The sequence below is a fragment of the Haemaphysalis longicornis genome, unplaced genomic scaffold (genome assembly GCF_048455015.1).
Source record: "Haemaphysalis longicornis isolate Haplotype H1 unplaced genomic scaffold, Haemaphysalis longicornis Haplotype H1 scaffold_14, whole genome shotgun sequence".
Taxonomy (NCBI): Eukaryota; Metazoa; Arthropoda; class Arachnida; order Ixodida; family Ixodidae; genus Haemaphysalis; species Haemaphysalis longicornis.
In genome coordinates this window covers 10,595,150-10,621,056 of record NW_027526245.1, presented here as the reverse complement: position 1 = coordinate 10,621,056, position 25,907 = coordinate 10,595,150, and positions in this window count along the sequence as shown.

Genomic DNA, 25,907 nt, shown 5'->3' with positions numbered 1-25,907 from the left:
TGCTTCCTTGAGTTGCGCAGGCGTATTCATCTACTCTATGCACCGGTTTGGCTCCTATACTTGCGACAAAAAGGCGGGCCTGTGTGGTGAACAAATATTTATGTATGAGCGACATGGTTCCGGCTGCCTCGCCGTGCCCACTGGTGAACTGCAGCCATGGGCAATCTTTTATAGGTTGGTCAGATGACGTCACAGTAACTGGAAGATCCCAGAGGAGAACACTGGGGCTACGCAGCTGTGGCCCCTGGAGCAGCAGCAATGGTGATAGACGATGTCTTTTACGTGGTAATCCTCTCGAACCGTTGAACCAGTTCCCATGCTTCCTTCAGTTGCGCAGGCGTATTCATCTACTCTATGCACCGGTTTGGGTCCTATACTTGCGACAAAAAGGCGGGCCTGTGTGGTGAACAAATATTTATGAATGAGCGACATGGTTCCGGCTTCATCGTCGTTCCCACTGTTGAACTGCAGCAACGGGCATTCTTTTATAGGTTGGTCAGATGACGTCACAGTAACTGGAAGATGCCAGAGGAGAACACTGGAGCTACGCAGCTATGGCCCCTGGAGCCGTAGCAATGGTGATAGACGATGTCTTTTATGTGGTAATCCTCTCGAACCGTTGAACCCGTTCTCACGCCTCCTTGAGTTGCGCAGGCGTATTCAGCTATTCCATGCACCGGTTTGGCTCCTATACTTCCGACAAAAAGGCGGACCTGTGTGGTGAACAAATATTTATGTATGAGCGACATGGCTCCGGCTGCCTCGCCGTGCCCACTGGTGAACTGCAGCCACGAGCAATCTTTTATAGGTTGGTCAGAAGACGTCACAGTAACTGGAAGATCGCAGAGGAGAACACTGGAGCTACGTAGCTGTTGCCCCTGGAGCCACAGCAGTGGTGATAGACGTTGTCTTTTATGTGGTAATTCTCTCGAACCGTTGAACCCGTTCCCACGCCTCCTTGAGTTGCGCAGGCGTATTCATCTATTCCATGCACCGGTTTGGCTCCTATACTTGCGACAAAAAGGCGGGCCTGTGTGGTGAAAAAATATTTATGTATGAGCGACATGGTTCCGGCTGCCTCGCCGTGCCCACTGGTGAACTGCAGCCACGGGCAATCTTTTTTAGGTTGGTTAGATGACGTCACAGTAACTGGAAGATCCCAGAGGAGAACACTGGAGCTACGTAGCTATGGCCCCTGGAGCCGCAGCAATGGTGATAGACGATGTCTTTTATGTGGCAATCCCCTCGAACCGTTGAACCCATTCCCACGCCTCCTTGAGTTGCGCAGGCGTATTCATCTATTCCATGCACCGGTTTGGCTCCTATACTTGCGACAAAAAGGCGGGCCTGTGTGGTGAAAAAATATTTATGTATGAGCGACATGGTTCCGGCTGCCTCGCCGTGCCCACTGGTGAACTGCAGCCACGGGCAATCTTTTTTAGGTTGGTCAGATGACGTCACAGTAACTGAAAGATCCCAGAGGAGAACACTGGAGCTACGTAGCTGTGGCCCGTGGAGCCGCAGCAATGGTGATAGACGATGTCTTTTATGTGGTAATCCTCTCGAACCGTTGAACCTGTTCCCACGCCTCCTTGAGTTGCGCAGGCGTATTCATCTATTCCATGCACCGGTTTGGCTCCTATACTTCCGACAAAAAGGCGGACCTGTGTGGTGAACAAATATTTATGTATGAGCGACATGGTTCCGGCTGCCTCGCCGTGCCCACAGGTAAACTGCAGCCATGGGCAATCTTTCTTAGGTTGGTCAGATTACGTCACAGTAACTGGAAGATCCATAGGAGAACACTGGGGCTACGCAGCTGAGGCCCCTGGAGCAGCAGCAATGGTGATTGACGATGTCTTTTACGTGGTAATCCTCTCGAACCGTTGAAAAAGTTCCCATGCTTCCTTGAGTTGCGCAGGCGTATTCATCTACTCTATGCACCGGTTTGGCTCCTATACTTGCGACAAAAAGGCGGGCCTGTGTGGTGAAAAAATATTTATGTATGAGCAACATGGTTCCGGCTGCCTCCCCGTGCCCACTGGTGAACTCCAGCCACGGGCAATCTTTTTTAGGTTGGTCAGATGACGTCACAGTAACTGGAAGATCCCAGACGAGAACACTGGAGCTACGCAGCTATGGCCCCTGGAGCCGCAGCAATGGTGATAGACGATGTCTTTTATGTGGCAATCCTCTCGAACCGTTGAACCCGTTCCCACGCCTCCTTGAGTTGCGCAGGCGTATTCATCTATTCCATGCACCGGTTTGGCTCCTATACTTCCGACAAAAAGGCGGACCTGTGTGGTGAACAAATATTTATGTATGAGCGACATGGCTCCGGCTGCCTCGCCGTGCTCACTGGTGAAGTTCAGCCACGAGCAATAATTTATAGGTTGGTCAGATGACGTCACAGTAACTGGAAGATCCCAGAGAAAACTGGGGCTACGCAGCTGTGGCCCCTGGAGCAGCAGCAATGGTGATAGACGATGTCTTTTACGTGGTAATCCTCTCGAATCGTTGAACCAGTTCCCATGCTTCCTTGAGTTGCGCAGGCGTATTCATCTACTCTATGCACCGGTTTGGCTCCTATACTTGCGACAAAAAGGCGGGCCTGTGTGGTGAACAAATATTTATGTATGAGCGACATGGTTCCGGCTGCCTCGCCGTGCCCACTGGTGAACTGCAGCCATGGGCAATCTTTTATAGGTTGGTCAGATGACGTCACAGTAACTGGAAGATCCCAGAGGAGAACACTGGGGCTACGCAGCTGTGGCCCCTGGAGCAGCAGCAATGGTGATAGACGATGTCTTTTACGTGGTAATCCTCTCGAACCGTTGAACCAGTTCCCATGCTTCCTTCAGTTGCGCAGGCGTATTCATCTACTCTATGCACCGGTTTGGGTCCTATACTTGCGACAAAAAGGCGGGCCTGTGTGGTGAACAAATATTTATGAATGAGCGACATGGTTCCGGCTTCATCGTCGTTCCCACTGTTGAACTGCAGCAACGGGCATTCTTTTATAGGTTGGTCAGATGACGTCACAGTAACTGGAAGATGCCAGAGGAGAACACTGGAGCTACGCAGCTATGGCCCCTGGAGCCGCAGCAATGGTGATAGACGATGTCTTTTATGTGGTAATCCTCTCGAACCGTTGAACCCGTTCTCACGCCTCCTTGAGTTGCGCAGGCGTATTCAGCTATTCCATGCACCGGTTTGGCTCCTATACTTCCGACAAAAAGGCGGACCTGTGTGGTGAACAAATATTTATGTATGAGCGACATGGCTCCGGCTGCCTCGCCGTGCCCACTGGTGAACTGCAGCCACGAGCAATCTTTTATAGGTTGGTCAGAAGACGTCACAGTAACTGGAAGATCGCAGAGGAGAACACTGGAGCTACGTAGCTGTTGCCCCTGGAGCCACAGCAGTGGTGATAGACGTTGTCTTTTATGTGGTAATTCTCTCGAACCGTTGAACCCGTTCCCACGCCTCCTTGAGTTGCGCAGGCGTATTCATCTATTCCATGCACCGGTTTGGCTCCTATACTTGCGACAAAAAGGCGGGCCTGTGTGGTGAAAAAATATTTATGTATGAGCGACATGGTTCCGGCTGCCTCGCCGTGCCCACTGGTGAACTGCAGCCACGGGCAATCTTTTTTAGGTTGGTTAGATGACGTCACAGTAACTGGAAGATCCCAGAGGAGAACACTGGAGCTACGTAGCTATGGCCCCTGGAGCCGCAGCAATGGTGATAGACGATGTCTTTTATGTGGCAATCCCCTCGAACCGTTGAACCCATTCCCACGCCTCCTTGAGTTGCGCAGGCGTATTCATCTATTCCATGCACCGGTTTGGCTCCTATACTTGCGACAAAAAGGCGGGCCTGTGTGGTGAAAAAATATTTATGTATGAGCGACATGGTTCCGGCTGCCTCGCCGTGCCCACTGGTGAACTGCAGCCACGGGCAATCTTTTTTAGGTTTGTCAGATGACGTCACAGTAACTGGAAGATCCCAGAGGAGAACACTGGAGCTACGCAGCTATGGCCCGTGGAGCCGCAGCAATAGTGATAGACGATGTCTTTTATGTGGTAATCCTCTCGAACCGTTGAACCTGTTCCCACGCCTCCTTGAGTTGCGCAGGCGTATTCATCTATTCCATGCACCGGTTTGGCTCCTATACTTCCGACAAAAAGGCGGACCTGTGTGGTGAACAAATATTTATGTATGACCGACATGGCTCCGGCTGCCTCGCCGTGCCCACTGGTGAACTGCAGCCACGAGCAATCTTTTATAGGTTGGTCAGAAGACGTCACAGTAACTGGAAGATCCCAGAGGAGAACACTGGAGCTACGCAGCTGTGGCCCCTGGAGCCACAGCAGTGTTGATAGACGTTGTCTTTTATGTGGTAATTCTCTCGAACCGTTGAACCCGTTCCCACGTCTCCTTGAGTTGCGCAAACGTATTCATCTATTCCATGCACCGGTTTGGCTCCTATACTTCCGACAAAAAGGCGGACCTGTGTGGTGAACAAATATTTATGTATGAGCGACATGGCTCCGGCTGCCTCGCCGTGCCCACTGGTGAAGTTCAGCCACGAGCAATAATTTATAGGTTGGTCAGATGACGTCACAGTAACTGGAAGATCCCAGAGAAAACTGGGGCTACGCAGCTGTGGCCCCTGGAGCCGCAGCAATGGTGATAGACGATGTCTTTTACGTGGTAATCCTCTCGAATCGTTGAACCAGTTCCCATGCTTCCTTGAGTTGCGCAGGCGTATTCATCTACTCTATGCACCGGTTTGGCTCCTATACTTGCGACAAAAAGGCGGGCCTGTGTGGTGAACAAATATTTATGTATGAGCGACATGGTTCCGGCTGCCTCGCCGTGCCCACTGGTGAACTGCAGCCATGGGCAATCTTTTATAGGTTGGTCAGATGACGTCACAGTAACTGGAAGATCCCAGAGGAGAACACTGGGGCTACGCAGCTGTGGCCCCTGGAGCAGCAGCAATGGTGATAGACGATGTCTTTTACGTGGTAATCCTCTCGAACCGTTGAACCAGTTCCCATGCTTCCTTCAGTTGCGCAGGCGTATTCATCTACTCTATGCACCGGTTTGGGTCCTATACTTGCGACAAAAAGGCGGGCCTGTGTGGTGAACAAATATTTATGAATGAGCGACATGGTTCCGGCTTCATCGTCGTTCCCACTGTTGAACTGCAGCAACGGGCATTCTTTTATAGGTTGGTCAGATGACGTCACAGTAACTGGAAGATGCCAGAGGAGAACACTGGAGCTACGCAGCTATGGCCCCTGGAGCCGCAGCAATGGTGATAGACGATGTCTTTTATGTGGTAATCCTCTCGAACCGTTGAACCCGTTCTCACGCCTCCTTGAGTTGCGCAGGCGTATTCAGCTATTCCATGCACCGGTTTGGCTCCTATACTTCCGACAAAAAGGCGGACCTGTGTGGTGAACAAATATTTATGTATGAGCGACATGGCTCCGGCTGCCTCGCCGTGCCCACTGGTGAACTGCAGCCACGGGCAATCATTTTTAGGTTGGTCAGATGACGTCACAGTAACTGGAAGATCCCAGAGGAGAACACTGGAGCTACGCAGCTATGGCCCCTGGAGCCGCAGCAATGGTGATAGACGATGTCTTTTATGTGGCAATCCTCTCGAACCGTTGAACCCGTTCCCACGCCTCCTTGAGTTGCGCAGGCGTATTCATCTATTCCATGCACCGGTTTGGCTCCTATACTTGCGACAAAAAGGCGGGCCTGTGTGGTGAACAAATATTTATGTATGAGCGACATGGTTCCGGCTGTCTCGCCGTGCCCACTGGTGAAGTGCAGCCACGGGCAATCTTTTATAGGTTGGCCAGAAGACGTCACAGTAACTGGAAGATCCCTGAGGAGAACACTGGAGCTACGCAGCTGTGGCCCCTGGAGCAGCAGCAATGGTGATAGACGTTGTCTTTTACATTATATTCTCTCGAACCGTTGAACCCATTCCCACGCCTCCTTAAGTTGCGCAGGCGTATTCATCTACTCCATGCACTGGTTTCGCTCCTGTACTTGCGACAAAAAGGCGGACCTGTGTGGTGAACAAATATTTATGTATGAGCGACATGGCTCCGGCTGCCTCGCCGTGCTCACTGGTGAACTTCAGCCACGAGCAATCATTTATAGGTTGGTCAGATGACGTCACAGTAACTGGAAGATCCCAGAGAAAACTGGGGCTACGCAGCTGTGGCCCCTGGAGCCGCAGCAATGGTGATAGACGATGTCTTTTACGTGGTAATCCTCTCGAATTGTTGAACCAGTTCCCATGCTTCCTTGAGTTGCGCAGGCGTTGTCATCTACTCTATGCACCGGTTTGGCTCCTATACTTGCGACAAAAAGGCGGGCCTGTGTGGTGAACAAATATTTATGTATGAGCGACATGGCTCCGGCTGCCTCGCCGTGCCCACTGGTGAACTGCAGCCACGAGCAATCTTTTTTAGGTTGGTCAGATGACGTCACAGTAACTGGAAGATCGCAGAGGAGAACACTGGAGCTACGTAGCTGTGGCCCCTGGAGCCGCAGCAATGGTGATAGACGATGTCTTTTATGTGGCAATCCTCTCGAACCGTTGAACCCGTTCCCACGCCTCCTTGAGTTGCGCAGGCGTATTCATCTATTCCATGCACCGGTTTGGCTCCTATACTTGCGACAAAAAGGCGGGCCTGTGTGGTGAAAAAATATTTATGTATGAGCGACATGGTTCCGTCTGCCTCGCCGTGCCCACTGGTGAACTTCAGCCACGGGCAATCTTTTTTAGGTTGGTCAGATGACGTCACAGTAACTGAAAGATCCCAGAGGAGAACACTGGAGCTACGTAGCTGTGGCCCGTGGAGCCGCAGCAATGGTGATAGACGATGTCTTTTATGTGGTAATCCTCTCGAACCGTTGAACCCGTTCCCACGCCTCCTTGAGTTGCGCAGGCGTATTCATCTAATCCATGCACCGGTTTGGCTCCTATACTTCCGACAAAAAGGCGGACCTGTGTGGTGAACAAATATTTATGTATGAGCGACATGGTTCCGGCTGCCTCGCCGTGCCCACTGGTGAACTGCAGCCACGGGCAATCTTTTTAAGGTTGGTCAGATGACGTCACAGTAACTGGAAGATCCATAAAAGAACACTGGGGCTACGCAGCTGAGGCCCCTGGAGCAGCAGCAATGGTGATAGACGATGTCTTTTACGTGGTAATCCTCTCGAACCGTTGAAAAAGTTCCCATGCCTCCTTGAGTTGCGCAGGCGTATTCATCTACTCTATGCACCGGTTTGGCTCCTATACTTGCGAAAAAAGGCGGGCCTGTGTGGTGAAAAAATATTTATGTATGAGCAACATGGTTCCTGCTGCCTCGCCGTGCCCACTGGTGAACTGCAGCCACGGGCAATCTTTTTAAGGTTGGTCAGATGACGTTACAGTAACTGGAAGATCCCAGAGGAGAACACTGGAGCTACGCAGCTATGGCCCCTGGAGCCGCAGCAATGGTGATAGACGATGTCTTTTATGTGGCAATCCTCTCGAACCGTTGAACCCATTCCCACGCCTCCTTGAGTTGCGCAGGCGTATTCATCTATTCCATGCACCGGTTTGGCTCCTATACTTCCGACAAAAAGGCGGACCTGTGTGGTGAACAAATATTTATGTATGAGCGACATGGCTCCGGCTGCCTCACCGTGCCCACTGGTGAACTTCAGCCACGAGCAATCATTTATAGGTTGGTCAGATGACGTCACAGTAACTGGAAGATCCCAGAGAAAACTGGGGCTACGCAGCTGCGGCCCCTGGAGCCGCAGCAATGGTGATAGACGATATCTTTTACGTGGTAATCCTCTCGAATCGTTGAACCAGTTCCCATGCTTCCTTGAGTTGCGCAGGCGTATTCATCTACTCTATGCACCGGTTTGGCTCCTATACTTGCGACAAAAAGGCGGGCCTGTGTGGTGAACAAATATTTATGTATGAGCGACATGGTTCCGGCTGTCTCGCCGTGCCCACTGGTGAAGTGCAGCCACGGGCAATCTTTTATAGGTTGGTCAGAAGACGTCACAGTAACTGGAAGATCCCTGAGGAGAACACTGGAGCTACGCAGCTGTGGCCCCTGGAGCTGCAGCAGTGGTGATAGACGTTGTCTTTTACATTATATTCTCTCGAACCGTTGAACCCGTTCCCACGCCTCCTTGAGTTGCGCAGGCGTATTCATCTACTCCATGCACTGGTTTGGCTCCTATACTTCCGACAAAAAGGCGGACCTGTGTGGTGAACAAATATTTATGTATGAGCGACATGGCTCCGGCTGCCTCGCCGTGCCCACTGGTGAACTTCAGCCACGAGCAATCATTTATAGGTTGGTCAGATGACGTCACAGTAACTGGAAGATCCCAGAGAAAACTGGGGCTACGCAGCTGCGGCCCCTGGAGCCGCAGCAATGGTGATAGACGATGTCTTTTACGTGGTAATCCTCTCGAATCGTTGAACCAGTTCCCATGCTTCCTTGAGTTGCGCAGGCGTATTCATCTACTCTATGCACCGGTTTGGCTCCTGTACTTGCGACAAAAAGGCGGACCTGTGTGGTGAACAAATATTTATGTATGAGCGACATGGCTCCGGCTGCCTCGCCGTGCCCACTGGTGAACTTCAGCCACGAGCAATCATTATAGGTTGGTCAGATGACGTCACAGTAACTGGAAGATCCCAGAGAAAACTGGGGCTACGCAGCTGTGGCCCCTGGAGCCGCAGCAATGGTGATAGACGATGTCATTTACGTGGTAATCCTCTCGAACCGTTGAACCCGTTCCCACGCCTCCTTGAGTTCCGCAGGCGTATTCATCTATTCCATGCACCGGTTTGGCTCCTATACTTGCGACAAAAAGGCGGGCCTGTGTGGTGAAAAAATATTTATGTATGAGCGACATGGTTACGGCTGCCTCGCCGTGCCCACTGGTGAACTGCAGCCACGGGCAATCTTTTTTAGGTTGGTCAGATGACGTCACAGTAACTGGAAGATCCCAGAGGAGAACACTGGAGCTACGCAGCTGTGGCCCATGGAGCCGCAGCAATGGTGATAGACGATGTCGTTTATGTGGCAATCCTCTCCAACCGTTGAACCCGTTCCCACGCCTCCTTGAGTTGCGCAGGCGTATTCATCTATTCCATGCACCGGTTTGGCTCCTATACTTCCGACAAAAAGGCGGACCTGTGTGGTGAAGAAATATTTATGTATGAGCGACATGGTTCCGGCTGCCTCGCCGTGCCCACTGGTGAACTGCAGCCATGGGCAATCTTTCTTAGGTTGGTGAGATGACGTCACAGTAACTGGAAGATCCATAAAAGAACACTGGGGCTACGCAGCTGAGGCCCCTGGAGCAGCAGCAGTGGTGATAGACGATGTCTTTTACGTGGTAATCCTCTCGAACCGTTGAAAAAGTTCCCATGCCTCCTTGAGTTGCGCAGGCGTATTCATCTACTCTATGCACCGGTTTGGCTCCTATACTTGCGAAAAAAGGTGGGCCTGTGTGGTGAAAAAATATTTATGTATGAGCAACATGGTTCCTGCTGCCTCGCCGTGCCCACTGGTGAACTGCAGCCACTGGCAACCTTTTTAAGGTTGGTCAGATGACGTCACAGTAACTGGAAGATCCCAGAGGAGAACACTGGAGCTACGCAGCTATGGCCCCTGGAGCCGCAGCAATGGTGATAGACGATGTCTTTTATGTGGCAATCCTCTCGAACCGTTGAACCCGTTCCCACGCCTCCTTGAGTTGCGCAGGCGTATTCATCTATTCCATGCACTGGTTTCGCTCCTGTACTTGCGACAAAAAGGCGGACCTGTGTGGTGAACAAATATTTATGTATGAGCGACATGGCTCCGGCTGCCTCGCCGTGCCCACTGGTTAACTGCAGTTACGAGCAATCTTTTATAGGTTGGTCAGATGACGTCACAGTAACTGGAAGATCCCAGAGAAAACTGGGTCTACGCAGCTGTGGCCCCTGGAGCCGCAGCAATGGTGATAGACGATGTCTTTTACGTGGTAATCCTCTCGAATCGTTGAACCAGTTCCCATGCTTCCTTGAGTTGCGCAGGCGTATTCATCTACTCTATGCACCGGTTTGGCTCCTATACTTGCGACAAAAAGGCGGGCCTGTGTGGTGAACAAATATTTATGTATGAGCGACATGGTTCCGGCTATCTCGCCGTGCCCACTGGTGAAGTGCAGCCACGGGCAATCTTTTATAGGTTGGTCAGAAGACGTCACAGTAACTGGAAGATCCCTGAGGAGAACACTGGAGCTACGCAGCTGTGGCCCCTGGAGCCGCAGCAGTGGTGATAGACGTTGTCTTTTACGTGGTATTCTCTCGAACCGTTGAACCCGTTCCCACGCCTTCTTGAGTTGCGCAGGCGTATTCATCTATTCCATGCACCGGTTTGGCTCCTATACTTCCGACAAAAAGGCGGACCTGTGTGGTGAACGAATATTTATGTATGAGCGACATGGCTCCGGCTGCCTCGCCGTGCCCACTGGTGAACTGCAGCCACGAGTAATCATTTATAGGTTGGTCAGATGACGTCACAGTAACTGGAAGATCCCAGAGAAAACTGGGGCTACGCAGCTGCGGCCCCTGGAGCCGCAGCAATGGTGATAGACGATGTCTTTTACGTGGTAATCCTCTCGAATCGTTGAACCAGTTCCCATGCTTCCTTGAGTTGCGCAGGCGTATTCATCTACTCTATGCACCGGTTTGGCTCCTGTACTTGCGACAAAAAGGCGGACCTGTGTGGTGAACAACTATTTATGTATGAGCGACATGGCTCCGGCTGCCTCGCCGTGCCCACTGGTGAACTTCAGCCACGAGCAATCATTATAGGTTGGTCAGATGACGTCACAGTAACTGGAAGATCCCAGAGAAAACTGGGGCTACGCAGCTGTGGCCCCTGGAGCCGCAGCAATGGTGATAGACGATGTCTTTTACGTGGTAATCCTCTCGAATCGTTAAACCAGTTCCCATGCTTCCTTGAATTGCGCAGGCGTATTCATCTACTCTATGCACTGGTTTGGCTCCTATACTTGCGACAAAAAGGCGGGCCTGTGTGGTGAACAAATGTTTATGTATGAGCGACATGGTTCCGGCTGTCTCGCCGTGCCCACTGGTGAAGTGAGGCCACGGGCAATCTTTTATAGGTTGGTCAGAAGACGTCACAGTAACTGGAAGATCCCTGAGGAGAACACTGGAGCTACGCAGCTGTGGCCCCTGGAGCCGCAGCAGTGGTGATAGACGTTGTCTTTTACGTGGTATCCTCTCGAACCGTTGAACCCGTTCCCACGCCTCCTTGAGTTGCGTAGGCGTATTCATCTATTCCATGCACCGGTTTGGCTTCTATACTTCCGACAAAAAGGCGGACCTGTGTTGTGAACAAATATTTATGTTTGAGCGACATGGTTCCGGCTGCCTCGCCGTGCCCACTGGTGAACTGCAGCCACGGACAATCTTTTATAGGTTGGTCAGATGACGTCACAGTAACAGGAAGATCCCAGAGGAGAACACTGGAGCTACGCAGCTGTGGCCCCTGGAGCAGCAGCAATGGTGATAGACGATGCCTTTTACGTGGTAATCCTCTCGGACAGTTGAACCAGTTCCCATGCTTCCTTGAGTTGCGCAGGCGTATTCATCTACTCTATGCACCGGTTTGGGTCCTATACTTGCGACAAAAAGGCGGGCCTGTGTGGTGAACAAATATTTATGTATGAGCGACATGGTTCCGGCTGCCTCGCCATGCCCACTGGTGAACTGCAGCCACGGGCAATCTTTTATAGGTTGGTCAGATGACGTCACAGTAACTGGAAGATCCCAGAGGAGAACACTGGAGCTACGCAGCTATGGCCCCTGGAGCCGCAGCAATGGTGATAGACGATGTCTTTTATGTGGCAATCCTCTCGAACCGTTGAACCCGTTCCCACGCCTCCTTGAGTTGCGCAGGCGTATTCATCTATTCCATGCACCGGTTTGGCTCCTATACTTCCAACAAAAAGGCGGACCTGTGTGGTGAACAAATATTTATGTATGAGCGACATGGCTCCGGCTGCCTCGCCGTGCCCACTGGTGAACTTCAGCCACGAGCAATCATTTATAGGTTGGTCAGATGACGTCACAGTAACTGGAAGATCCCAGAGAAAACTGGGGCTACGCAGCTGTGGCCCCTGGAGCCGCAGCAATGGTGATAGACGATGTCTTTTACGTGGTAATCCTCTCGAATCGTTGAACCAGTTCCCATGCTTCCTTGAGTTGCGCAGGCGTATTCATCTACTCTATGCACCGGTTTGGCTCCTATACTTGCGACAAAAAGGCGGGCCTGTGTGGTGAACAAATATTTATGTATGAGCGACATGGTTCCGGCTGTCTCGCCGTGCCCACTGGTGAAGTGCAGCCACGGGCAATCTTTTATAGGTTGGTCAGAAGACGTCACAGTAACTGGAAGATCCCTGAGGAGAACACTGGAGCTACGCAGCTGTGGCCCCTGGAGCTGCAGCAGTGGTGATAGACGTTGTCTTTTACATTATATTCTCTCGAACCGTTGAACCCGTTCCCACGCCTCCTTGAGTTGCGCAGGCGTATTCATCTACTCCATGCACTGGTTTCGCTCCTGTACTTGCGACAAAAAGGCGGACCTGTGTGGTGAACAAATATTTATGTATGAGCGACATGGCTCCGGCTGCCTCGCCGTGCCCACTGGTTAACTGCAGTTACGAGCAATCTTTTATAGGTTGGTCAGATGACGTCACAGTAACTGGAAGATCCCAGAGAAAACTGGGTCTACGCAGCTGTGGCCCCTGGAGCCGCAGCAATGGTGATAGACGATGTCTTTTACGTGGTAATCCTCTCGAATCGTTGAACCAGTTCCCATGCTTCCTTGAGTTGCGCAGGCGTATTCATCTACTCTATGCACCGGTTTGGCTCCTATACTTGCGACAAAAAGGCGGGCCTGTGTGGTGAACAAATATTTATGTATGAGCGACATGGTTCCGGCTATCTCGCCGTGCCCACTGGTGAAGTGCAGCCACGGGCAATCTTTTATAGGTTGGTCAGAAGACGTCACAGTAACTGGAAGATCCCTGAGGAGAACACTGGAGCTACGCAGCTGTGGCCCCTGGAGCCGCAGCAGTGGTGATAGACGTTGTCTTTTACGAGGTATCCTCTCGAACCGTTGAACCCGTTCCCACGCCTTCTTGAGTTGCGCAGGCGTATTCATCTATTCCATGCACCGGTTTGGCTCCTATACTTCCGACAAAAAGGCGGACCTGTGTGGTGAACGAATATTTATGTATGAGCGACATGGCTCCGGCTGCCTCGCCGTGCCCACTGGTGAACTGCAGCCACGAGTAATCATTTATAGGTTGGTCAGATGACGTCACAGTAACTGGAAGATCCCAGAGAAAACTGGGGCTACGCAGCTGTGGCCCCTGGAGCCGCAGCAATGGTGATAGACGATGTCTTTTACGTGGTAATCCTCTCGAATCGTTAAACCAGTTCCCATGCTTCCTTGAATTGCGCAGGCGTATTCATCTACTCTATGCACTGGTTTGGCTCCTATACTTGCGACAAAAAGGCGGGCCTGTGTGGTGAACAAATGTTTATGTATGAGCGACATGGTTCCGGCTGTCTCGCCGTGCCCACTGGTGAAGTGAGGCCACGGGCAATCTTTTATAGGTTGGTCAGAAGACGTCACAGTAACTCGAAGATCCCTGAGGAGAACACTGGAGCTACGCAGCTGTGGCCCCTGGAGCCGCAGCAGTGGTGATAGACGTTGTCTTTTACGTGGTATCCTCTCGAACCGTTGAACCCGTTCCCACGCCTCCTTGAGTTGCGCAGGCGTATTCATCTATTCCATGCACCGGTTTGGCTTCTATACTTCCGACAAAAAGGCGGACCTGTGTGGTGAACAAATATTTATGTTTGAGCGACATGGTTCCGGCTGCCTCGCCGTGCCCACTGGTGAACTGCAGCCACGAACAATCTTTTATAGGTTGGTCAGATGACGTCACAGTAACAGGAAGATCCCAGAGGAGAACACTGGAGCTACGCAGCTGTGGCCCCTGGAGCAGCAGCAATGGTGATAGACGATGCCTTTTACGTGGTAATCCTCTCGAACAGTTGAACCAGTTCCCATGCTTCCTTGAGTTGCGCAGGCGTATTCATCTACTCTCTGCACCGGTTTGGGTCCTATACTTGCGACAAAAAGGCGGGCCTGTGTGGTGAACAAATATTTATGTATGAGCGACATGGTTCCGGCTGCCTCGCCATGCCCACTGGTGAACTGCAGCCACGGGCAATCTTTTATAGGTTGGTCAGATGACGTCACAGTAACGGGAAGATCCCAGAGAAAACTGGGGCTACGCAGCTTTGGCCCCTGGAGCCGCAGCAATGGTGATAGGCAATGTCTTTTATGTGGTAATCCTCTCGACACGTTGAACATGTTCCCACGCCTCCTTGAGTTGCGCAGGCGTATTCATCTACTCCATGCACTGGTTTGGCTCCTATACTTGCGACAAAAAGGCGGACCTGTGTGGTGAATAAATATTTATGAATGAGCGACATGGTTCCGGCTTCATCGTTGTTCCCACTGTTGAACTGCAGCAACGAGCATTCTTTTATAGGTTGGTCAGATGACGTCACAGTAACTGGAAGATCCCAGAGGAGAACACTGGAGCTACGCAGCTATGGCCCCTGGAGCCGCAGCAATGGTGATAGACGATGTCTTTTATGTGGTAATCCTCTCGAACCGTTGAACCCGTTCCCACGCCTCCTTGAGTTGCGCAGGCGTATTCATCTATTCCATGCACCGGTTTGGCTCCTATACTTCCGACAGAATGGCGGACCTGTGTGGTGAACAAATATTTATGTATGAGCGACATGGCTCCGGCTGCCTCGCCGTGCCCACTGGTGAACTGCAGCCACAAGCAATCTTTTATAGGTTGGTCAGAAGACGTCACAGTAACTGGAAGACCCCAGAGGAGAACACTGGAGCTACGCAGCTGTGGCCCCTGGAGCCACAGCAGTGGTGATAGACGTTGTCTTTTATGTGGTAATTCTCTCGAACCGTTGAACCCGTTCCCACGCCTCCTTGAGTTGCGCAGGCGTATTCATCTATTCCACGCACCGGTTTGGCTCCTATACTTGCGACAAAAAGGCGGGCCTGTGTGGTGAAAAAATATTTATGTATGAGCGACATGGTTCCGGCTGCCTCGCCGTGCCCACTGGTGAACTGCAGCCACGGGCAATCTTTTTTAGGTTGGTCAGATGACGTCACAGTAACTGGAAGATCCCAGAGGAGAACACTGGAGCTACGTAGCTATGGCCCCTGGAGCCGCAGCAATGGTGATAGACGATGTCTTTTATGTGGCAATCCTCTCGAACCGTTGAAAAAGTTCCCATGCCTCCTTGAGTTGCGCAGGCGTATTCATCTACTCTATGCACCGGTTTGGCTCCTATACTTTGAAAAAAGGCGGGCCTGTGTGGTGAAAAAATATTTATGTATGAGCAACATGGTTCCTGCTGCCTCGCCGTGCCCACTGGTGAACTGCAGCCACGGGCAATCTTTTTAAGGTTGGTCAGATGACGTCACAGTAACTGGAAGATCCCAGAGGAGAACACTGGAGCTACGCAGCTATGGCCCCTGGAGCCGCAGCAATGGTGATAGACGATGTCTTTTATGTGGCAATCCTCTCGAACCGTTGAACCCGTTCCCACGCCTCCTTGAGTTGCGCAGACGTATTCATCTATTCCATGCACCGGTTTGGCTCCTATACTTCCGACAAAAAGGCGGACCTGTGTGGTGAACAAATATTTATGTATGAGCGACAAGGCTCCGGCTGCCTCGCCGTGCCCACTGGTGAACTTCAGCCACGAGCAATCATTTATAGGTTGGTCAGATAACGTCACAGTAACTGGAAGATCCCAGAGAAAACTGGGGCTACGCAGCTGTAGCCCCTGGAGCCGCAGCAATGGTGATAGACGATGTTTTTTACGTGGTAATCCTCTCGAATCGTTGAACCAGTTCCCATGCTTCCTTGAGTACGCAGGCGTATTCATCTACTCTATGCACCGGTTTGGCTCCTTTACTTGCGTCAAAAAGGCGGGCCTGTGTGGTGAACAAATATTTATGTATGAGCGACATGGTTCCGGCTGTCTCGCCGTGCCCACTGGTGAAGTGCAGCAACGGGCAATCTTTTATAGGTTGGTCAGAAGACGTCACAGTAACTGGAAGATCCCTGAGGAGAACACTGGAGCTACGCAGCTGTGGGCCCTGGAGCCGCAGCAGTGGTGATAGACGTTGTCTTTTACATTATATTCTCTCGAACCGTTGAACCCGTTCCCACGCCTCCTTGAGTTGCGCAGGCGTATTCATCTACTCCATGCACTGGTTTCGCTCCTGTACTTGCGACAAAAAGGCGGACCTGTGTGGTGAACAAATATTTATGTATGAGCGACATGGCTCCGGCTGCCTCGCCGTGCCCACTGGTGAACTGCAGCCACGGGCAATCTTTTTTAGGTTGGTCAGATGACGTCACAGTAACTGAAAGATCTCAGAGGAGAACACTGGAGCTACGCAGCTGTGGCCCGTGGAGCCGCAGCAATGGTGATAGACGATGTCTTTTATGTGGTAATCCTCTCGAACCGTTGAACCTGTTCCCACACCTCCTTGAGTTGCGCAGGCGTATTCATCTATTCCATGCACCGGTTTGGCTCCTATACTTCCGACAAAAAGGCGGACCTGTGTGGTGAACAAATATTTATGTATGAGCGACATGGTTCCGGCTGCCTCGCCGTGCCCACTGGTAAACTGCAGCCATGGGCAATCTTTCTTAGGTTGGTCAGATGACGTCACAGTAACTGGAAGATCCATAGGAGAACACTGGGGCTACGCAGCTGAGGCCCCTGGAGCAGCAGCAATGGTGATAGACGATGTCTTTTACGTGGTAATCCTCTCGAACCGTTGAAAAAGTTCCCATGCTTCCTTGAGTTGCGCAGGCGTATTCATCTACTCTATGCACCGGTTTGGCTCCTATACTTGCGACAAAAAGGCGGGCCTGTGTGGTGAAAAAATATTTATGTATGAGCAACATGGTTCCGGCTGCCTCGCCGTGCCCACTGGTGAACTGCAGCCACGGGCAATCTTTTTTAGGTTGGTCAGATGACGTCACAGTAACTGGAAGATCCCAGAGGAGAACACTGGAGCTACGCAGCTATGGCCCCTGGAGCCGCAGCAATGGTGATAGACGATGTCTTTTATGTGGCAATCCTCTCGAACCGTTGAACCCGTTCCCACGCCTCCTTGAGTTGCGCAGGCGTATTCATCTATTCCATGCACCGGTTTGGCTCCTATACTTCCGACAAAAAGGCGGACCTGTGTGGTGAACAAATATTTATGTATGAGCGACATGGCTCCGGCTGCCTCGCCGTGCCCACTGGTGAACTTCAGCCACGAGCAATAATTTATAGGTTGGTCAGATGACGTCACAGTAACTGGAAGATCCCAGAGAAAACTGGGGCTCCGCAGCTGTGGCCCCTGGAGCCGCAGCAATGGTGATAGACGATGTCTTTTACGTGGTAACCCTCTCGAATCGTTGAACCAGTTCCCATGCTTCCTTGAGTTGCGCAGGCGTATTCATCTACTCAATGCACCGGTTTGGCTCCTATACTTGCGACAAAAAGGCGGGCCTGTGTGGTGAACAAATATTTATGTATGAGCGACATGGTTCCGGCTGCCTCGCCGTGCCCACTGGTAAACTGCAGCCATGGGCAATCTTTTATAGGTTGGTCAGATGACGTCACAGTAACTGGAAGATCCCAGAGGAGAACAGTGGGGCTACGCAGCTGTGGCCCCTGGAGCAGCAGCAATGGTGATAGACGATGTCTTTTACGTGGTAATCCTCTCGAACCGTTGAACCAGTTCCCATGCTTCCTTGAGTTGCGCAGGCGTATTCATCTACTCTATGCACCGGTTTGGGTCCTATACTTGCGACAAAAAGGCGGGCCTGTGTGGTGAACAAATATTTATGAATGAGCGACATGGTTCCGGCTTCATCGTCGTTCCCACTGTTGAACTGCAGCAACGGGCATTCTTTTATAGGTTGGTCAGATGACGTCACAGTAACTGGAAGATCCCAGAGGAGAACACTGGAGCTACGCAGCTATGGCCCCTGGAGCCGCAGCAATGGTGATAGACGACATCTTTTATGTGGTAATCCTCTCGAACCGTTGAACCCGTTCCCACGCCTCCTTGAGTTGCGCAGGCGTATTCATCTATTCCATGCACCGGTTTGGCTCCTATACTTCCGACAAAAAGGCGGACCTGTGTGGTGAACAAATATTTATGTATGAGCGACATGGCTCCGGCTGCCTCGCCGTGCCCACTGGTGAACTGCAGCCACGAGCAATCTTTTTTAGGTTGGTCAGATGACGTCACAGTAACTGGAAGATCACAGAGGAGAACACTGGAGCTACGTAGCTATGGCCCCTGGAGCCGCAGCAATGGTGATAGACGATGTCTTTTATGTGGCAATCCTCTCGAACCGTTGAACCCGTTCCCACGCCTCCTTGAGTTGCGCAGGCGTATTCATCTATTCCATGCACCGGTTTGGCTCCTATACTTGCGACAAAAAGGCGGGCCTGTGTGGTGAAAAAATAATAATGTATGAGCGACATGGTTCCGGCTGCCTCGCCGTGCCCACTGGTGAACTGCAGCCACGGGCAATCTTTTTTAGGTTGGTCAGATGACGTCACAGTAACTGGAAGATCCCAGAGGGAACACTGGAGCTACGCAGCTGTGGCCCATGGAGCCGCAGCAATGGTGATAGACGATGTCTTTTATGTGGTAATCCTCTCGAACCGTTGAACCCGTTCCCACGCCTCCTTGAGTTGCGCAGGCGTATTCATCTATTCCATGCACCGGTTTGGCTCCTATACTTCCGACAAAAAGGCGGACCTGTGTGGTGAACAAATATTTATGTATGAGCGACATGGTTCCGGCTGCCTCGCCGTGCCCACTGGTGAACTGCAGCCATGGGCAATCTTTCTTAGGTTGGTCAGATGACGTCACAGTAACTGGAAGATCCATAAAAGAACACTGGGGCTACGCAGCTGAGGCCCCTGGAGCAGCAGCAATGGTGATAGACGATGTCTTTTACGTGGTAATCCTCTCGAACCGTTGAAAAAGTTCCCATGGCTCCGTGAGTTGCGCAGGCGTATTCAACTACTCTATGCACCGGTTTGGCTCCTATACTTGCGAAAAAAGGCGGGCCTGTGTGGTGAAAAAATATTTATGTATGAGCAACATGGTTCCTGCTGCCTCGCCGTGCCCACTGGTGAACTGCAGCCACGGGCAATCTTTTTAAGGTTGGTCAGATGACGTCACAGTAACTGGAAGATCCCAGAGGAGAACACTGGAGCTACGCAGCTATGGCCCCTGGAGCCGCAGCAATGGTGATAGACGATGTCTTTTATGTGGAAATCCTCTCGAACCGTTGAACCCGTTCCCACGCATCCTTAAGTTGCGCAGGCGTATTCATCTATTCCATGCACCGGTTTGGCTCCTATACTTCCGACAAAAAGGCGGACCTGTGTGGTGAACAAATATTTATGTATGAGCGACATGGCTCCGGCTGCCTCGCCGTGCCCACTGGTGAACTTCAGGCACGAGCAATCATTTATAGGTTTGTCAGATGACGTCCCAGTAACTGGAAGATCCCAGAGAAAACTGGGGCTACGCAGCTGCGGCCCCTGGAGCCGCAGCAATGGTGATAGACGATGTCTTTTACGTGGTAATCCTCTCGAATCGTTGAACCAGTTCCCATGCTTCCTTGAGTTGCGCAGGCGTATTCATCTACTCTATGCACCGGTTTGGCTCCTATACTTGCGACAAAAAGGCGGGCCTGTGTGGTGAACAAATATTTATGTATGAGCGACATGGTTCCGGCTGTCTCGCCGTGCCCACTGGTGAAGTGCAGCCACGGGCAATCTTTTATAGGTTGGTCAGAAGACGTCACAGTAACTGGAAGATCCCTGAGGAGAACACTGGAGCTACGCAGCTGTGGCCCCTGGAGCTGCAGCAGTGGTGATAGACGTTGTCTTTTACATTATATTCTCTCGAACCGTTGAACCCGTTCCCACGCCTCCTTGAGTTGCGCAGGCGTATTCATCTACTCCATGCACTGGTTTCGCTCCTGTACTTGCGACAAAAAGGCGGACCTGTGTGGTGAACAAATATTTATGTATGAGCGACATGGCTCCGGCTGCCTCGCCGTGCCCACTGGTGAACTTCAGCCACGAGCAATCATTTATAGGTTGGTCAGATGACGTCACAGTAACTGGAAGATCCCAGAGAAAACTGGGGCTACGCAGCTGTGGCCCCTGGAGCCGCAGCAATGGTGATAGACGATGTCTTTTACGTGGTAATCCTCTCGAATTGTTGAACCAGTTCCCATGCTTCCTTGAGTTGCGCAGGCGTATTCATCTACTCTATGCACCGGTTTGGCTCCTATACTTGCGACAAAAAGGCGGGCCTGTGTGGTGAACAAATATTTATGTATGAGCGACATGGCTCCGGCTGCCTCGCCGTGCCCACTGGTGAACTGCAGCCACGAGCAATCTTTTTTAGGTTGGTCAGATGACGTCACAGTAACTGGAAGATCGCAGAGAACACTGGAGCTACGTAGCTATGGCCCCTGGAGCCGCAGCAATGGTGATAGACGATGTCTTTTATGTGGCAATCCTCTCGAACCGTTGAACCCGTTCCCACGCCTCCTTGTGTTGCGCAGGCGTATTCATCTATTCCATGCACCGGTTTGGCTCCTATACTTCCGACAAAAAGGCGGACCTGTGTGGTGAACAAATATTTATGTATGAGCGACATGGTTCCGGCTGCCTCGCCGTGCCCACTGGTGAACTGCAGCCATGGGCAATCTTTCTTAGGTTGGTCAGATGACGTCACAGTAACTGGAAGATCCATAAAAGAACACTGGGGCTACGCAGCTGAGGCCCCTGGAGCAGCAGCAATGGTGATAGACGATGTCTTTTACGTGGTAATCCTCTCGAACCGTTGAAAAAGTTCCCATGCCTCCTTGAGTTGCGCAGGCGTATTCATCTACTCTATGCACCGGTTTGGCTCCTATACTTGCGAAAAAAGGCGGGCCTGTGTGGTGAAAAAATATTTATGTATGAGCAACATGGTTCCTGCTGCCTCGCCGTGCCCACTGGTGAACTGCAGCCACGGGCAATCATTTTAAGGTTGGTCAGATGACGTCACAGTAACTGGAAGATCCCAGAGGAGAACACTGGAGCTACGCAGCTATGGCCCCTGGAGCCGCAGCAATGGTGATAGACGATGTCTTTTATGTGGCAATCCTCTCGAACCGTTGAACCCGTTCCCACGCCTCCTTAAGTTGCGCAGGCGTATTCATCTATTCCATGCACCGGCTTGGCTCCTATACTTCCGACAAAAAGGCAGACCTGTGTGGTGAACAAATATTTATGTATGAGCGACATGGCTCCGGCTGCCTCGCCGTGCCCACTGGTAAACTTCAGGCACGAGCAATCATTTATAGGTTTGTCAGATGACGTCACAGTAACTGGAAGATCCCAGAGAAAACTGGGGCTACGCAGCTGCGGCCCCTGGAGCCGCAGCAATGGTGATAGACGATGTCTTTTACGTGGTAATCCTCTCGAATCGTTGAACCAGTTCCCATGCTTCCTTGAGTTGCGCAGGCGTATTCATCTACTCTATGCACCGGTTTGGCTCCTATACTTGCGACAAAAAGGCGGGCCTGTGTGGTGAACAAATATTTATGTATGAGCGACATGGTTCCGGCTGTCTCGCCGTGCCCACTGGTGAAGTGCAGCCACGGGCAATCTTTTATAGGTTGGTCAGAAGACGTCACAGTAACTGGAAGATCCCTGAGGAGAACACTGGAGCTACGCAGCTGTGGCCCCTGGAGCTGCAGCAGTGGTGATAGACGTTCTCTTTTACATTATATTCTCTCGAACCGTTGAACCCGTTCCCACGCCTCCTTGAGTTGCGCAGGCGTATTCATCTACTCCATGCACTGGTTTCGCTCCTGTACTTGCGACAAAAAGGCGGACCTGTGTGGTGAACAAATATTTATGTATGAGCGACATGGCTCCGGCTGCCTCGCCGTGCCCACTGGTGAACTTCAGCCACGAGCAATCATTTATAGGTTGGTCAGATGACGTCACAGTAACTGGAAGATCCCAGAGAAAACTGGGGCTACGCAGCTGTGGCCCCTGGAGCCGCAGCAATGGTGATAGACGATGTCTTTTACGTGGTAATCCTCTCGAATTGTTGAACCAGTTCCCATGCTTCCTTGAGTTGCGCAGTCGTATTCATCTACTCTATGCACCGGTTTGGCTCCTATACTTGCGACAAAAAGGCGGGCCTGTGTGGTGAACAATTATTTATGTATGAGCGACATGGCTCCGGCTGCCTCGCCGTGCCCACTGGTGAACTGCAGCCACGAGCAATCTTTTTTAGGTTGGTCAGATGACGTCACAGTAACTGGAAGATCGCAGAGAACACTGGAGCTACGTAGCTATGGCCCCTGGAGCCGCAGCAATGGTGATAGACGATGTCTTTTATGTGGCAATCCTCTCGAACCGTTGAACCCGTTCCCACGCCTCCTTGAGTTGCGCAGGCGTACTCATCTATTCCATGCACCGGTTTGGCTCCTATACTTGCGACAAAAAGGCGGGCCTCTGTGGTGAAAAAATATTTATGTATGAGCGACATGGTTCCGGCTGCCTCGCCGTGCCCACTGGTGAACTGCAGCCACGGGCAATCTTTTTTAGGTTGGTCAGATGACGTCACAGTAACTGGAAGATCCCTGATGAGAACACTGGAGCTACGCAGCTGTGGCCCATGGAGCCGCAGCAATGGTGATAGACGATGTCTTTTACGTGGTAATCCTCTCGAATCGTTGAACCAGTTCCCATGCTTCCTTGAGTTGCGCAGGCGTATTCATCTACTCTATGCACCGGTTTGGCTCCTATACTTGCGACAAAAAGGCGGGCCTGTGTGGTGAACAAATGTTTATGTATGAGCGACATAGTTCCGGCTGTCTCGCCGTGCCCACTGGTGAAGTGAGGCCACGGGCAATCTTTTATAGGTTGGTCAGAAGACGTCACAGTAACTGGAAGATCCCTGAGGAGAACACTGGAGCTACGCAGCTGTGGCCCCTGGAGCCGCAGCAGTGGTGATAGACGTTGTCTTTTACGTGGTATCCTCTCGAACCGTTGAACCCGTTCCCACGCCTCCTTGAGTTGTGCAGGCGTATTCATCTATTCCATGCACCGGTTTGGCTTCTATACTTCCGACAAAAAGGCGGACCTGTGTGGTGAACAAATATTTATGTTTGAGCGACATGGTTCCGGCTGCCTCGCCGTGCCCACTGGTGAACTGCAGCCACGGGCAATCTTTTATAGGTTGGTCAGATGACGTCACAGTAACAGGAAGATCCCAGAGGAGAACACTGGAGCTACGCAGCTGTGGCCCCTGGAGCAGCAGCAATAGTGATAGACGATGTCTTTTACGTGGTAATCCTCTCGAACCGTTGAACCAGTTCCCATGCTTCCTTGAGTTGCGCAGGCGTATTCATCTACTCTATGCACCGGTTTGGGTCCTATACTTGCGACAAAAAGGCGGGCCTGTGTGGTGAACAAATGTTTATGAATGAGCGACATGGTTCCGGCTGCCTCGCCGTGCCCACTGGTGAACTGCAGCCACGGGCAATCTTTTATAGGTTGGTCAGATGACGTCACAGTAACGGGAAGATCCCAGAGAAAACTGGGGCTACGCAGCTTTGGCCCCTGGAGCCGCAGCAATGGTGATAGGCAATGTCTTTTATGTGGTAATCCTCTCGAAACGTTGAACATGTTCCCACGCCTCCTTGAGTTGCGCAAGCGTATTCATCTACTCCATGCACTGGTTTGGCTCCTATACTTGCGACAAAAAGGCGGACCTGTGTGGTGAACAAATATTTATGAATGAGCGACATGGTTCCGGCTTCATCGTCGTTCCCACTGTTGAACTGCAGCAACGGGCATTCTTTTATAGGTTGGTCAGATGACGTCACAGTAACTGGAAGATCCCAGAGGAGAACACTGGAGCTACGCAGCTATGGCCCCTGGAGCCGCAGCAATGGTGATAGACGATGTCTTTTATGTGGTAATCCTCTCGAACCGTTGAACCCGTTCCCACGCCTCCTTGAGTTGCGCAGGCGTATTCATCTATTCCATGCACCGGTTTGGCTGCTATACTTCCGACAGAAAGGCGGACCTGTGTGGTGAACAAATATTTATGTATGAGCGACATGGCTCCGGCTGCCTCGCCGTGCCCACTGGTGAACTGCAGCCACGAGCAATCTTTTATAGGTTGGTCAGAAGACGTCACAGTAACTGGAAGACCCCAGAGGAGAACACTGGAGCTACGCAGCTGTGGTTCCTGGAGCCACAGCAGTGGTGATAGACGTTGTCTTTTATGTGGTAATTCTCTCGAACCGTTGAACCCTTTCCCACGCCTCCTTGAGTTGCGCAGGCGTATTCATCTATTCCACGCACCGGTTTGGCTCCTATACTTGCGACAAAAAGGCGGGCCTGTGTGGTGAAAAAATATTTATGTATGAGCGACATGGTTCCGGCTGCCTCGCCGTGCCCACTGGTGAACTGCAGCCACGGGCAATCTTTTTTAGGTTGGTCAGATGACGTCACAGTAACTGGAAGATCCCAGAGGAGAACACTGGAGCTACGTAGCTATGGCCCCTGGAGCCGCAGCAATGGTGATAGACGATGTCTTTTATGTGCCAATCCTCTCGAACCGTTGAAAAAGTTCCCATGCCTCCTTAAGTTGCGCAGGCGTATTCATCTACTCTATGCACCGGTTTGGCTCCTATACTTGCGAAAAAAGGCGGGCCTGTGTGGTGAAAAAATATTTATGTATGAGCAACATGGTTCCTGCTGCCTCGCCGTGCCCACAGGTAAACTGCAGCCACGGGCAATCCTTTTAAGGTTGGTCAGATGACGTCACAGTAACTGGAAGATCCTAGAGGAGAACACTGGAGCTACGCAGCTATGGCCCCTGGAGCCGCAGCAATGGTGATAGACGATGTCTTTTATGTGGCAATCCTCTCGAACCGTTGAACCCGTTCCCACGCCTCCTTGAATTGCGCAGGCGTATTCATCTATTCCATGCACCGGTTTGGCTCCTATACTTCCGACAAAAAGGCGGACCTGTGTGGTGAACAAATATTTATGTATGAGCGACATGGCTCCGGCTGCCTCGCCTTGCCCACTGGTGAACTTCAGCCACGAGCAATCATTTATAGGTTGGTCAGATGACGTCACAGTAACTTGAAGATCCCAGAGAAAACTGGGGCTACGCAGCTGTAGCCCCTGGAGCCGCAGCAATGGTGATAGACGATGTCTTTTACGTGGTAATCCTCTCGAATCGTTGAACCAGTTCCCATGCTTCCTTGAGTTGCGCAGGCGTATTCATCTACTCTATGCACCGGTTTGGCTCCTATACTTGCGTCAAAAAGGCGGGCCTGTGTGGTGAACAAATATTTATGTATGAGCGACATGGTTCCGGCTGTCTCGCCGTGCCCACTGGTGAAGTGCAGCCACGGGCAATCTTTTATAGGTTGGTCAGAAGACGTCACAGTAACTGGAAGATCCCTGATGAGAACACTGGAGCTACGCAGCTGTGGCCCCTGGAGCCGCAGCAGTGGTGATAGACGTTGTCTTTTACATTATATTCTCTCGAACCGTTGAACCCGTTCCCACGCCTCCTTGA